The 14,472-nt window shown below is 34.1% G+C and overlaps 1 protein-coding gene across 1 annotated transcript in view; it reads left to right on the top strand.

Moving 5' to 3' along the window:
- PDE3A (phosphodiesterase 3A) overlaps nt 1-14,472 on the top strand; it is a 320,879-nt gene that overhangs the window by 177,162 nt on the left and 129,245 nt on the right. The gene's annotated exons all lie outside the window — the stretch shown is intronic.

Genomic DNA, 14,472 nt, shown 5'->3' with positions numbered 1-14,472 from the left:
AATCTTTGCCCACTTTTTAGTTGGGTTAATTTCTTTTTGTTGTTTAAGAGTTCTGTATTCTGTATGCAGATATTCTAGATACAAATCCCCTATCAGATTTATTATTTGCAAATATCTTCCCCCATTCTTTGAATTGTCTTTTCACTTTCTTGATGCAATTATTGTGCATGTTTATTCTTAAAAACAAAAATCAGACAAATTACTCTAAAAGCTGGATTTTAAAGTTAATGTTCATTTTCATGACTCATCAAGAACTACTTGTTTTTGTATTGTTCTCTGAAATTCTTACTCTAAACTTTTGAAGGACAAAATTATTTTTTTTAAGATTTTTTTTTTTAATTTATTTATTTGACAGCACAAGTAGGCAGAGCGGCAGGCAGAGGGAAAGGGAGAAGCAGGCTCTCCGCCGAGCAGGGAGCCCGATGCGGGGCTCGATCCCAGGACCCTGGGATCATGACCTGAGCCGAAGGCAGATGCTTAATGACTAAGCCACCCAGGTGCCCCTGAAGAACAAAATTCTTCATTTCATTGTTTCGCAAACTATGCTCTAATGGTACATAAGATGCTCCGCGAGAAATTAGTTCAGTTTCTGAGGTAAAATGTATTTGGGAAATTGAGAATATTGAGAAATTCATTTGCTTTATTTCTCAGAGGTTGTAATATTAAAGGACATGTGAAGTTCTGTATTAAAAATAACATGTGTCTAGGGGCACCTGGGTGGCTCAGTCTGTTAGGCGTCTGCCTTCCGCTCAGGCCATGATCCCAGGGTCCTAGGGTCGAGCCCTGCATTGGGCTCCCTGCTCCGCAGGAAGCCTGCTTCTCCCTCTCCCACTCTCCCTGCTTGTGTTCCCTCTCTCGCTGTGTCTCTCTCTGTCAAATAAATAAATAAAGTATTTAAAAAAAAAAACCCACTGTGTCTAGCCCACTATTTCTAAAATCTGTTTTAATGATTTTTTAAATCTGAAACAACTGTTAACAACAAGTTCTGCAAAACATACTCCAGAAACATTGCTGTAATCTGGTCTCCAAAACATGATTTTACATGGTTCTCAGAATTATGGGCATTTGTCTTTTTTTTTTTTTTCTTAAAGTAGTGATAGTCCTTTTTTATTTAAAATCCAGGTATATGGCAATAAAGGGAACTGAGACATCTACAAGTTACTTCTACTGTGTTCGTTTAATTCATGAAGTTGCACTTGATATATGTGTCATATACATAATGAAAATCAAACTGATGACATCAGTTATTCCTCTGTGTACCCATTTTAGAGTTAGCATGTTGTGATTTTGCCTTGGAGTAAATTCAAAGTCAGTTAATGTGTGTGGATCTGTTTTTCTTCCATTTCCAAGGCCTTTCCTGGTATATATTGATTGCCTTTCATTTTGCTGCTCTTTCATGAGAGCTGGAAGTGGGAGAGAGAGAGAGAGAGAGAGAAGGAGAGAGGGAGAGGGAGGTTGCATTTGTACATGTTTGCTCAAATAATGAATAACTCGATAATGACATTTTCATGGCTTCAGGATGTTGGGGCAGAAGCAATTATCTTTCCCTCATGGTCATTTTGTGTCGGATGATGATTGCTTCATCTCCAGAATCCTATACCCCTTCCAGGCAGGAAGAATGGGAAGGCAGAAGGGCAAAAGAGACAAGCTAGCCAAATCTCTTCCTTTAAAGAATTTTCTTGGAAGCTTCACGTAGTGACTTCTGCTTATATCTCATTCGTCAAGGCTGTCCCATGGGTGCCTGATTTTTAAGGGAAGGGAGGTCAGGAAATGTAGTTTTTAAGCTGGGCGCATTGCCATCTCTATGAACATTGGGGTTCTGTGAAGAAGGAAAAAGAATAAAATGTATATGATATGAGCAAATAGAGGCCTTTGGTCACATAAGGCAAGTGACGAAAGACAAGATTCTGAGTTAGAATGAAGACATTTATGAAGACAGAGTCTTTATTACTTATGTACTCTTTTTTCTTTCCTTTCTTGGTTGATTGTTTTTATTTTTTATTCTTATGATTGTATTTGAGTATAGTTGACACACAATGTTGCATTAGTTTCAGGGGTACTTATGTACTTTGTTTGCACCCCTGAGCTTACAGCAACTCGGTATTCTGACATTTCCATCAAGAGGTGCCACAGAATCTTAAAACTGAAATAATAGGTATTTTATTCTTCATAATTTGATAACTTATGTGTTTAACAAGATGCTTTTTTATAGCACAACAACTCTCGGGAGAATGAAATTGAAGACAAAGGGTTCACAGCTAGAGAATTTTTTATTCAACTCTTCACTATTTAAATTTCTATCTAGTTGGCTTCCCTTATTTTCTTCTGGGCAAACTAATTAGTCATTCTTTAAACAAATATTTATTGAGTCCCTTAACTGGTAGCAGGCCCAATGCACATAGAAAATAAGACCAAAAGTTTTTGCTATCCTCAAACTCACTTTCTAGAACAGGAGACAGACAATAAAACAAGTAATGAAATGAATAGACAAGATAATTTCATACTGCTGTAAGTACAGGAAACAGTCATGCTGAAGAGTGGGGGGGGGGGAGCGGATGATGAAGGCAAGGCTGGCCGCCTTTGTTTACTCCCTAACCTCAGTACCCAGTATCAAGCCTGTCCAAGAATAGGTGCTCAATATATATATATTGATGTTGGATGAATGGATGGATGGAGGAAAAGGGATGGATAGACAAAATGGGAAAATTCATTCCAGGCTTGGCAAATAATATTCAAGCCTTGAGGTTATAGCAGTTCAGATTTAAATCTAAAATAAGTGAGAAGCCAGTTGCATGGTTTTACACTGGCTACCCCATCTTCATAAAAATTATGTGAAGTTGGTAATACTATCATCTCCATTTTACAAATGAAACTAAACCTAGAAATGATAAAATAATTTTCTCAGATTGATTAAACTAGGAAGAGTAAAATAGGGATTTGATTTCAAGAAATTTGACTCTGGAGTCTACCCTTCAAGGAGACTACCTTGGGCATTTTGCACATACCCTGCAGCCAGAAACATCAGGGGAACAGTCATTCCCTCACGACCACTTCCAAAAAAGAAGAAACGGAGGCTAACAGGAAAATCACCCTAAATTCCCATAAATGACAATAATTTTCAATTTTCAAATGTGACTTTCTGATCATTTTTGAATCCCACAATTCTAATCCTTAAATGTCTCGACAAAGAATCAGAAACTAAAGAATTTTCTATGGCAATTTCATTAAAGAAGGTTGGCTGTGATGTGGCAGTGATGTACAAATATTTTGTCAAATTCCATCCCTCCCCTTATTTCTAAATCACAATTTATATTGAAACATTTTCTTGGTAAAATCTTTAGTACTCCCAATTATGTTGGAAGCAAAGAAAATGTGTTTAATAAAATTTTTTTTTATTGTATCCTTCCTTTAAGATGTCCCCCTCTCCCTCCCAAAAAATATCCAGGGAGTTTTCAATTTATACAAATAATCTAAAAATCCAGAATCTCATCCATTGTATATTACTGATTCAAATTGACAAGGTCAGTGGTAAATTGATACATCAATCAGGATTGGTCTTCTACAACCCAGAATGATGTTTTGTTTTGTTTTGTTTTGTTTTAATAGCCATTGTTAGGTAGCTGTGTATCTATTTTCTTGTGTTTCTTCCCTCCAAATCACCTTTTTTAGTTCTTCCTCTTTATGTTTTGCCTTTAGTACAGGATCTGGCATATAGTAATGTTTACAAAGAAAGAAAGATAAAAGGCAAGTAAGTTTCTCTGCTCTAGTACTTGAAGTAAGAATTGAGATAGAGAAGAGCATGGCCATTCTTTTTGCACCCGTAATACTATGCCCTAGCTAATAAAATACAAAGAATTTATTAAGTTCGTAATTCAAAGTTCATAAAGTTTGAAATTCAAAAAGTTCCTTACAACAAAGAACTTTAGATCATACTATATTCCTACTTCTTTTCTCCCCCTTCCCCATCTTATATTCCAATTTCTTTTCCTTCATCCCTAGTGACCCACATAATATGTCCCCAAAGGGAATAAATTTCCAAGAAAACTTTTTTTAATGAAAGGAACTTTGGTTGCAGTATAAACAAACACAAGAAATTGCTTTCAACATATCAAATGGCTCTTGGAGCCATGAAGAAGAATTGAGGGGCTAGGTCAAATTTGGGGATGTGGATATATATTCTACCTTAAGCTTGATCTAAGAGAATATCTTCTGGCCTTATAAATTATTTCCAACAACGTTTAAGAATTTGAGGGCAACATGTTTGGACATGTTTTGTTCAAACTTACTAATTGTAGAAAGTAGAACTAAAGTAATTTTGGCAATTCCAAGCTCCAAGGAAAAAGAAGAACCCCAAGGGACCTGTAATGGAGTTGGCATATATTGTTTTTTGCCACTTAAGTGAATCTGTCCTTTTCTCACCAACTCCAAAGTGAAGCTGTTTGACAAGGAGGAAGTAGCCTGGAAAATGTCGGGAATTATGTCATTTTGCTGAAGTTTTTTTGGCGCTAATGAGAAACATGGCTTAGCATTGAATAAGACTTTTAAAAATTCACGAAAAGCATTTTTGGAAAAATGTAACTTTCACATTGAGAGGAAATTATCAAAAAATTAATTCAGTATTTTATGTCATTTATGAGACTTAAAATGAGTTCAATTTTTTAAGTAATGTGAATTGTTGAGATTTATTTTAAAAAGTCATGCTATTGACTTTTAAGACCATTTCTAAGAAAGATGGGTTAAATGGAAAATTTTCCTCAGATTTAGTTTGTTTTGTTGAGACATAAGGGCTTAACAACTAAGTACTAATATACATATATTTTTATAGGTTCACAAGTGTTAAAACTATTTGGGGATCAAATTAATTTTCCCATTTTCAGCATACACATAATTTTAATGTTTTTACATTAAAGAAATTGTATGTTGTGGACACCACTACAATACATAAGAATGTTTGATGAAGAAAAAGGGAAAAAAAGAAAAACCTTAAAGCTATCCAAATGCAATACTTTGTGAATCTTCAGTTAAAGCTTTTGCCACAACTGAGACTATTTCTGGATTTTACTATTTCCCTTGGGATTTCCAAATTGTTCTTCTAAGATCAATTTTATAGATTAGTTTCATGAAGTTGCCCTGGTGGATTTGACTGAGTTTTAATAATTTTGGCGGGGTGGGGGGGGTAATATTCTTGAATGAGTCCTTTCAGGAGGCATTGTATAAATGGAATCTGAATATATATGGGGAAACTGAGAAATATTAACATGGCCCAGTCTAAAAATAACATGTAAAGAGCTGGAAATAATAAATGAAACCCCCGTTTTTAAAGATTTCTACTCAGTTACACAAATTGGCAGAAATAATACAAGAGGTAGTTCAACAAACTGTAAAATACAGATTTATAGTCACATTCAAGGCTGCTCAGAAATTCAGGTTTCTCTTGAAGTAAAGTTGATTGAGTTAATCACTTGAAGCCAGAATACTTGTGTACTATTTTATAAGAAAAATGCATTTGTTTTGTTGCTAAGAACGTAAAAGCTTTTTTACTGTGATCATTTTAGAAATACTTGCATGGATTTTTTGGGTTTGTTTTGTTTGCTTGTTTTTTTTTTTTTTCAGGGCATTAACTATCACTTGCATTGGAAATTGTTTGTGTTTCCAATTAATAGATGATACACCTGAAGGTGCGAGTCTTTTCCAGATTGAAGAAACATAGCATGGCTTTTACCTAGCTGATCTTTTCAAGCCTTTGCTATTTGTGGTTCTCAGCTTTTTGCTACTATTTATGCATCAGGAAGAGTAAGCCATCCCAGCTGTCATTACTGTGTGCATCACCAAGGGGATCTAGTAATGTTGTAAGGTCACAAGTTTGGATTTTCCAATTGTTACACAGAAAATAATCTGAACCTGATGCAGTAAACTCAATAGACTCAATGGTCATGTACCTGTGTTATGTTACTCTGAGTCCTAGTGCACGAAGTTTTGTTTTACTCATGAATTTGATCAGATTTTATAAATTGTGTGTTGGCATGGGTCCGGGGATGGGTTTCTTCCATTCTAATTTAATAGAAAGTAACCATATAGATCATCTGAATTATACTTTTTAAAAAGAATCAGAATGTAATAACACCTAAATAATATTACATAATTATTAATGGTGATAGAAATAATAGCTAACATTTAATGAGTGGTACTCACTACACACCAGGTACTGTACTAAGCCTTTCTTTATGTAAGGACTCATTTAATACTCCCCCAAACCACATGAATTAAATGCTATTATTATCTGAATTCTAATGATAGGAAACTGAGGCACAGAAACATTAGCTGAATTTTCCAAGATCATGTGTCTAGTAAGACTGTCATGTCAGATGTGAGATTTGAACCAGCCAAGCAGTCCCCTAGAACCCATGTGCTTAACCCCTATGCTGTACTTTATCAATAGTTCAGAAGGTACTTCAAGATCCTGTGGTGCCTCTGGTTTGACAATAACATTTGTTATGTTTACATAGAGCACGGGGCTCTAGATTTATCGTAGGTACCCATTAAATATTTGTTAAAAGGGTGTATGAATGAATGAATGAGTGTGTGAATGCAGCAATGAATTACTGACATACTAGTAGAATTTGGTATAACTTAACTTTTGACGTAATTTACTATACATTTACAGGTCATTCTATAGCCAACATTTAAAAATATGATTAATACCCGTCAAGCGATGAATCACTAAATTCTATTCCTGAAACCAATATTATACTATATGTTAACTAACTAGAATTTAAATAAAAATTTGAAAAAAAGAAAATAAAAGTATGATTAATTTACAGTATTTATGTAGGATTTTCTGAGAAATTTGGTTTTTCTCTTGTTCAACAGTTTTTAAGTGAGGTGGAGACTAGAGAGTAGAAAAATGGATTTTAGAGAAATAAATCTATCACATTAATTATCCACCATGAATTCCATGAGGACAAATCAACTCCCACGTCTTTTTCTTTTTCCTTACCAGTGTACTTCATTGCTCAGGATGTGATATTTGGTTTGGACTCAGTAACTCCTTATTGTTAAATGTAATGCAGTAGAAAAAAATTGTGTGCTTATACATGATTATGTAAATTGTAGGAAAATAATGTATGAGAAAATCACTCAGGAAACTGTAAAAAATGGTTTCTCAGAATGTGTTTCAAGGAAAATTGTTAATCCCTTTTGAAACAAAAATGTTCTATGATCAAATACTTCTGGAAATGTTTAGTTGAATTATGTTTCTTTGTTTAAGACTTCCTCAAATGTTAACAATGCTAATATATATTGAGACTGTTTAAGTAGAATTCTATTTTGCAGAATTTCACAAGCTTATTTTACTTTATGGCTATTTCTTTATGAAATATTGCACTTTTTAAGCACAAGATTGATGTGATTGCATTATTACTAGTAGTACCAGAAATGGAAATTGGCAGTAAAAGTGCCAAAATTGATGTCATCAAGATAGTCAAGATGTAATACGTAAAAATAATGGAAGGTTTGATTCATCAGTGGCCACACATAGGTTTAGGGTAATGATTGTCATTGTGAAAATGGAGACAGAAATAGAATTATGGAAATACTCTCAATCAGAGTGTGGGAATATCATCATAATTACCAGAAATAGATGGAGGATTTGCAGGAGAGAGGCTGGGATTTCAAACTCCAGAATATTTGGATTTCTTTCTATTTGAAGTCTTCTCATTCCCTCGTGTTTATGAAGTTTATACTAGATTGGAACGCTAAGAGTCAGGATCAGGGATTTATTCTGTGCCAAGTGGATGGAATTTAGGTAGTTATTACTGACTGTGAAAAATATCCCTTAATTTCAGTCATTCAGTGCTTTACTATTTCCAGGCTCTCAATGCTAAGGGTTCTAAAGAATTTTTTTTTTTTTCCTGCTGATTTGTCTGAAGATTCAAGATGGGGAGAATAGGAGAAAGCTGAATTATTCTGGGGGAAAAAAACCCCCACATATTTAGATCCTGAGAAAGATCCTTAAGATCCTTGAGGCATGAAAGGCTGGGACCAGTAAGCTAAAAAAGACTCACTTCTCTTGTCCCACCCTAAGAGTAAAGGGCAAGCAGTAGTAACAGCCCCCCACCCCCCCACCCAAATACTTTATGATGCCCTTGGACGTATCTGATGAATATTTCTGTGGCTCTTTGCAGTATTCTGTGTAATGTAACCATGTCCTGTCTCCCCCTAAAATCTTCACCACTGACTCATGCCCTGCAGAGTGGGATGGATTTGGGGTGTGGGGATGTGATGAAGTGGTGGTGGTGAAGGGAGGCTATGGGTAAGAACCTAGGCTGCTGATCAGTCCTATCTGGTTTACCCAAAGGAGGCTGAGGGAGTCTCCTCCCAGTCTGTTGATTAATTATAAAGGAGGGTAAATGTTTGTCAGTATCACCTGCATTAGGCCTTTCTACGCCCCAAACCCTAGGGAAGAACCCCCCAGGGCTGGGAACAGTATGTGGTTAGCCTCAGGGATTCTGTTAACTCCTTTGGCCTAAGGCCCAAATCACAGACAGATTTCAGTGTCCCTTTCCTGCAGACCACACTGTCCTCTTGAACTTCTTACTCCAATGATAACAAGAGAAGGAAAGAAACATAAAGGATTGAGAGCAGTTCCCCTAAAAGGACTAGACAGGAACTGAGCTTGTGTAGACTTCCCAGGCTGGGGCACTGCCACCTGGTAAACTCTGCAGACAGGGGAGTAAGCAGTCCAGGCCCATCTTCCTACCTAGAATCCCAGAGAGAGAGAAAGCCTAAGTAAGTAGTAAAGAGATTATAAAAAAGAGTTTGCCAAGGGAAGAATCCAAAGGGAACATGCTAATGGCAAAGACAAGATTTAATTTGCTTATCAAATTGAACGTTTCATGCCTCATACAGTAAACGGAGCTAAAAGGCAGCCCTGCTCTTTATGTATTTTATGACTCTTGAAAAAACGTGTGAAGGGACGACAAATTTATGCTTTGTGATATGGCTAATCTAAGGGTGCCTTCGTGGAGTGTGGGATCTGTTCCATAAATTCATGTTGATTTGAATAAAATTGAGGAAGATTTTGGGGAAGGGAGAATCCCTGGTCCCTTATTGCTCCTACAGCATGTACTTTGCAGTTTTTAATGAGCGGAGTGAATGATTAACTTTTAGATAATTCCATACCAGAGGGAGGGAGTAAATACCAAATATATACCTATGGTTAAAAAGATCCAACCCTTTTTAAAATGTTTAGCTTAAGGACACTGTGCATGCTCTTCAAATAACCACTTCTGCTCCTCGCTCGAGATCTTTGTATCTTCTCTTTCCTCAGTCTGGCCAGCCTGGCCCCCAGATACCTGTGTGTACAGCTCTCATTTATACAGTTCTCTCATAAAAAGTCACTTTTTCAGAAAGGACTTCCCTGATCTCTACTTACATGAAAGCAGCTCGATTCCCAGCCCCCACCTGCCATTAGCCACTGATTCTCCATCCTTCAATCTCAGCTTTTGTATAGCTTTATCATCATCTGGTATGTTTGTTCATTTATGTTCCATCTCCTTCGTTAGGGTTATAAGAGCCAGGTGAATAGAGCTGCATCTTGGTTTGTTCACTGATATATCGGTTGTGCCTAGAATAGTCCCTGGAATGTAACAGGCATATAATAAGGATGTGTTAAAGATTTGTTTAATGAATAAATGATGCAATGACAAGGGGGTTATGTAGTAACTTTGACATCCTTACATGTACCATACATAATATATAATAAGTACATACAATGTACATATATAATAGTATATATTACAGTGTATATGTATTATTTTTAAATGTTTTCAAAAATATGCTTTAGTAATTTTCAACAAGTGAAACAGAAGAATGGTTTTCTGGAGAGGAAGGTGAAGATGACAATGTTACTGTTGCTCTCCATTGTTACCTTTTCTCCTATCTAAAACCTCTCGCCTCTTTAAGGACATGCAAAGAATTTGTCTTTTCACCTCTCATGGTTCTCATGCAGCTTTCATCTCTTTTCAATAATAGTTATGGTGAAATTTTTCTTCCCATGAATCCCCTAAAAGGCATTCTTTTTTATATTAACAAAAAGTAGTAGGAGACTATAGCTCAGGGAAAAATATAGAAATGAGAAAGGAAAGTACCTACAGAAATATACTTTCAACTATCTGCATTTCTCATGCTATTATTAAAAATACCTCTGCTTGGATGGAACCATTTTGTTTCCATGCTGACTGCTTTCTCCTGTGAACTTTTTAAATTCGGTGTTTGGCAGCGGTTTTGTTTTCCTTGGAACTAAGTACTGTGTAGCATACTGTTAGCTGAAGGCTGTGATGTAGAAATGTATTATTAAAAAAGAGAGAGAAAAGAATTTATTCCACAAGGATGAAAATGACTCAGTGTCAAGGAAGTTAGGATTTTCAAAATGCTTTAAATAACAGATTGTGTTTCTTTTAAAGGAAGTATACTTTGTTTCCTAGAAATAAATTTAAGGGTCTCCACTTTGCCTATCTTGATTAATGGGAGCTGGAAAAGAAGAAAGATACTCTTCTTCTTCTTCTTCTTTTTTTTTTTTTTTTTTTTTAAGAGAATTCCTTCCTCAGATGGAAAGATTTTTGTTTAGCATATGTGGGCATAACCGTGGTAACCTATGTATTCCCAAACCTTCTTATTAAAATGCCTTTTCCCAGAGGAATAATCATAGTTAAATAACTCAGAGGGTAGTTTTTATAGAAGGTGAGAGACATTCTTTTTTCTTCCTGAATTAAGGAGTCATGTATTCTTTATCAACTAGAATATATTTGAATATCCTATTTTTTTTTTCATTTTTCTGGTCTTAGTGTCTGTCTCTCTCTCTCTCTTACATTTCTAGAAACTTTATATAACTAATAATAAAATCACAAGCCTTCCTTCACCAGAAAGAGCATCATATCATGTTAATGAACTTTTGGTCTCTTTTCCCAGAATTACCTAGGTATCATGCTGCTATTCATTTGTCTTGAAAGTTTAGCGCAGATGATTTCAATTGCAAAAAGAAAAAAATCTACAGTTTTTACTTCTGTTCCTCATAGTCCATGACCCATTTCTGTCTTTTATCTAAGCCCATGAAAATGGCAAATGCCTACTTGTCATCTGCAATTCAATACCAATCCTACCTGTTTGATTCAAAGGATGTTTTGACTTTCTCATTGATAACTCACCAACATCAGTTTGCACTTAATTTTGAAATTCACTGACTTTATTGTGCAAGCTCTCCTTTCCATTATTTATTATAACCAAGTTTTTTGATTTCTCCTAATCATTAGTCAAGAGAGGGAGGCCAGTGAGGTGTCTAGGTACTTCCTAAAACATTTAGGCCTATGGTTCTGCTTTAACAGGAATACTTATCTGTGGCCAAATGCTTCATTTTAATTTAAATAATCTGTAATATTAAGTCAGGCAGTTTATCACACAATGGATGATTTTTTTTTAAAAGGATAGTGAAAACATTTTGGTTATTTTAGTCTTTGGTCCATGATCTAAGGACAGTGCTATTATAACAGTAAAATAAATTCTATGTGCAACTAAGACAAAAATTTGTGTGCTATCATGTGCTTATCCTCCCCACTCCCCACCTCACCCCCATCGGTGCCAGGTACGCTGTAATCATGGAGACAGTAGGGCCCGGACACTCTGGCCAGCAGCACCCCCACCTCTTTCTCTGCACTGAAAAAACAAGTTACAGAAAGTATTATAACAAACCTCATACATTCAACACTAAAATTATTAATGTTGAAGTTTGATTCAGGTTATTTTCATTAAAAACAAAGCCTTTGTATGATTTCCTGAAGTCCAAAGGGAAAAAAATCTTGTTAATTTCCTTTGACTCTCTTTCTATTGAATAGAGAATATTACAGTATCTTATCATTTCAGAGTTCATTGCTTTTTAGATTGTATTTCACATAACATGTAGATTTCTAGAACTCTTCATTACTTGAAAAAAGTAGTAATAGTATTCAAAAATACATTTTGACATATTAACACATGGCTGGTCAACCCAGACTTTTAAATAGAATAATGTTATTAATATATGATAGAAATATGCAATGATAGAATAAAATAGAATTCCTTTACCCTAAATCTCTCTCATTAGTCTATTGTATAATGCTAGGAAATAACACTCTCTGATATGGCAAATTTTCTATGGTATGTTTCAAAATAAAAGGTCAGATTTAGTGAACTTTTAGAGGTTTATAAGTTCTGACTTATAATGATCAAGTTTATCTTCTTGTTCTGTACTAAGTGATGCCCCAAATGAGTCTACATTTTGAAAATTTTTGTTCTCAGACTAAAAATCATCTTTTTTTTTTTTTTTTTTTTTTACATAGTTAATGATAGAAGGCAGTGAAATCTGTGCTTTTCTTATTTTAGTTCTGATCCTGGAGAAATGTTATCTTTTTTGACTTACTACCTGTCATTATCAAATATTCCAAGTCAATATATTGTGGATTATAACTTGTGTTTGTGTTTTTTTTTTACCTCTTTTTACTGTGATACTCATGATAGTAGAATTTGCTAAGTTATCCTCTTAGTTGAAGCTCATTAGCAAGAGGATAATAGGCATAACAGTCTTTTATAAAGTATTATTTTTCCTAAGATTTAGATAAAACAGGGAAAAGAGAAGATAACCCTTCTGCTTAAAAATTATTTTACTCTAGAATGATGAATCACTGGTCTGTACCTCTGAAACCAATAATACATTGTATGTTAATTTAATTTAAATTTTAAAATGTTAAAAAAATTATTTTACTCTAACAGCATAGTACTCAAGTTTAACATCTGTTTAAAGTTGCCCAAGCAAGCTTCACATCTTCCTATTATTTTCTTTTTCTTCCTATTATTGACAAAGAGTATTCCCAAAGGTCTCAATAAGGCAGGTGATTGAAATGTGTCAAGATGGTTTTTGATAGTTCTAGTGAATAACTAATTAAATGGTCTTAATTTATATGTTTCTAAATCAGACTATTTATTTCATTAGTTGATTAGTGTTTAACTTTTTTATAATCAACTTTAAATGAGTATCAATGAATATTTACTAGCAGATGTAATGCCATTAAATCCAGACATTAAAAAAAATTAAAGCATTAAAGAAATATCAACTATCTAAGCATTCAGTTTTATATGATGATTACCTGGCCTAATTTACCTAAAATTGTGTGCTAGCCAAATTATAATTAAATCATTTCACTAATTCCAATGCTTAAAATAACTGATCATCTTATTAAAAATGAGTAATTTAAAATTAATTTGTTACATTTTTCACTTATAATCCCATAAGCATTTCATATGTAATTTTGTAAAAAGGCCCTGAAAACCAAATTTGAAATTCTATGTTATGTTCTTTTTATGTTCTAAGTTAGCAGACAGTTTCCCTTTTGTTGGATAACACAGTGATTGACACATTGTAATTACTGAATTTTTACATTTTTATTTTCTAGTTGAAACGGTCTGAATTTTTAAGAGTATGCAATATGTATTAAATTTAATATATCTAGTGTATGTCTATGTATTTATAAGTGTGTAAATATATACATGTGTATATCTATACACTACATGCGAGCAATCTATATGCATACTTAGCTTTCTAAATTCTACCGAATATTCAACAAGATCAGATTGCTAATTTGATAGGCAAGAGTCATCTCTTGTTATTGTTTATACTGAACTTTTTCACTTCAAGGAAAATTGTTGCTGAATATTGATTATGGATATTAATTTTGTGAACTGTCTTTATCCTTTCCTCTATTTACTAGGGTTGCATTACTTTCACATTTGTAGAGCTCTTAATGCACTGAAGATATTATTTTTTTTACCTGGCACTTAATGGAAATATTTTGCCAGTGTGACATTTGTGCAGACATTTGAAGTTTTATGTAGCTGGATCATAATCCTCTGTGTGTGTGTGTACGTGTGTGTGTTTAGTTTGGAAAATCTTTTTATATTTCAAGGTAGTCTAAGTATTTGTCTGGATTTTATTTTATATGTACCATTTCATCTTTTTAAATTTGCTTTTTATCTAGAATTTATATTTGTATATATTAGAAGGTTCAGTTCTCATTTTTTTCCATAGAATGTTTCTCTTTTTTTTTCCACTCATGAACTAATTCATCAATCATTGATTTTTATATTTTCTTTTTCATATTTTGACATTTCACAACTGTCCACTACATATCATTCATTTATATTTTGAGTCTTAAATCATTGTCCCATAATTTGGGTTAAATTTTACAATATGTTTTAATAACCCACTAGGGTGTTACTCTCCTAATATATTCTGATTCTTATCAGTTTATTCTCTCAGATAAAATGTATGTAGTTTTTTTTTTTTTCAGTTTCCTAAACAAATATGAATAGCTTTTGATTGAGATTGGGTTAAACCTGTAAATTTGTGTGGGTAGAATTGAACACTTAATAATTCTATAGAATTCG

This window comes from Mirounga leonina, unplaced genomic scaffold, assembly GCF_011800145.1.
Source record: "Mirounga leonina isolate KUSES-001 unplaced genomic scaffold, KU_Mleo_1.0 Mir_201, whole genome shotgun sequence".
In the NCBI taxonomy this organism is placed as follows: domain Eukaryota; kingdom Metazoa; phylum Chordata; class Mammalia; order Carnivora; family Phocidae; genus Mirounga; species Mirounga leonina.
This window is presented reverse-complemented; position numbering and strand designations above follow the sequence as displayed.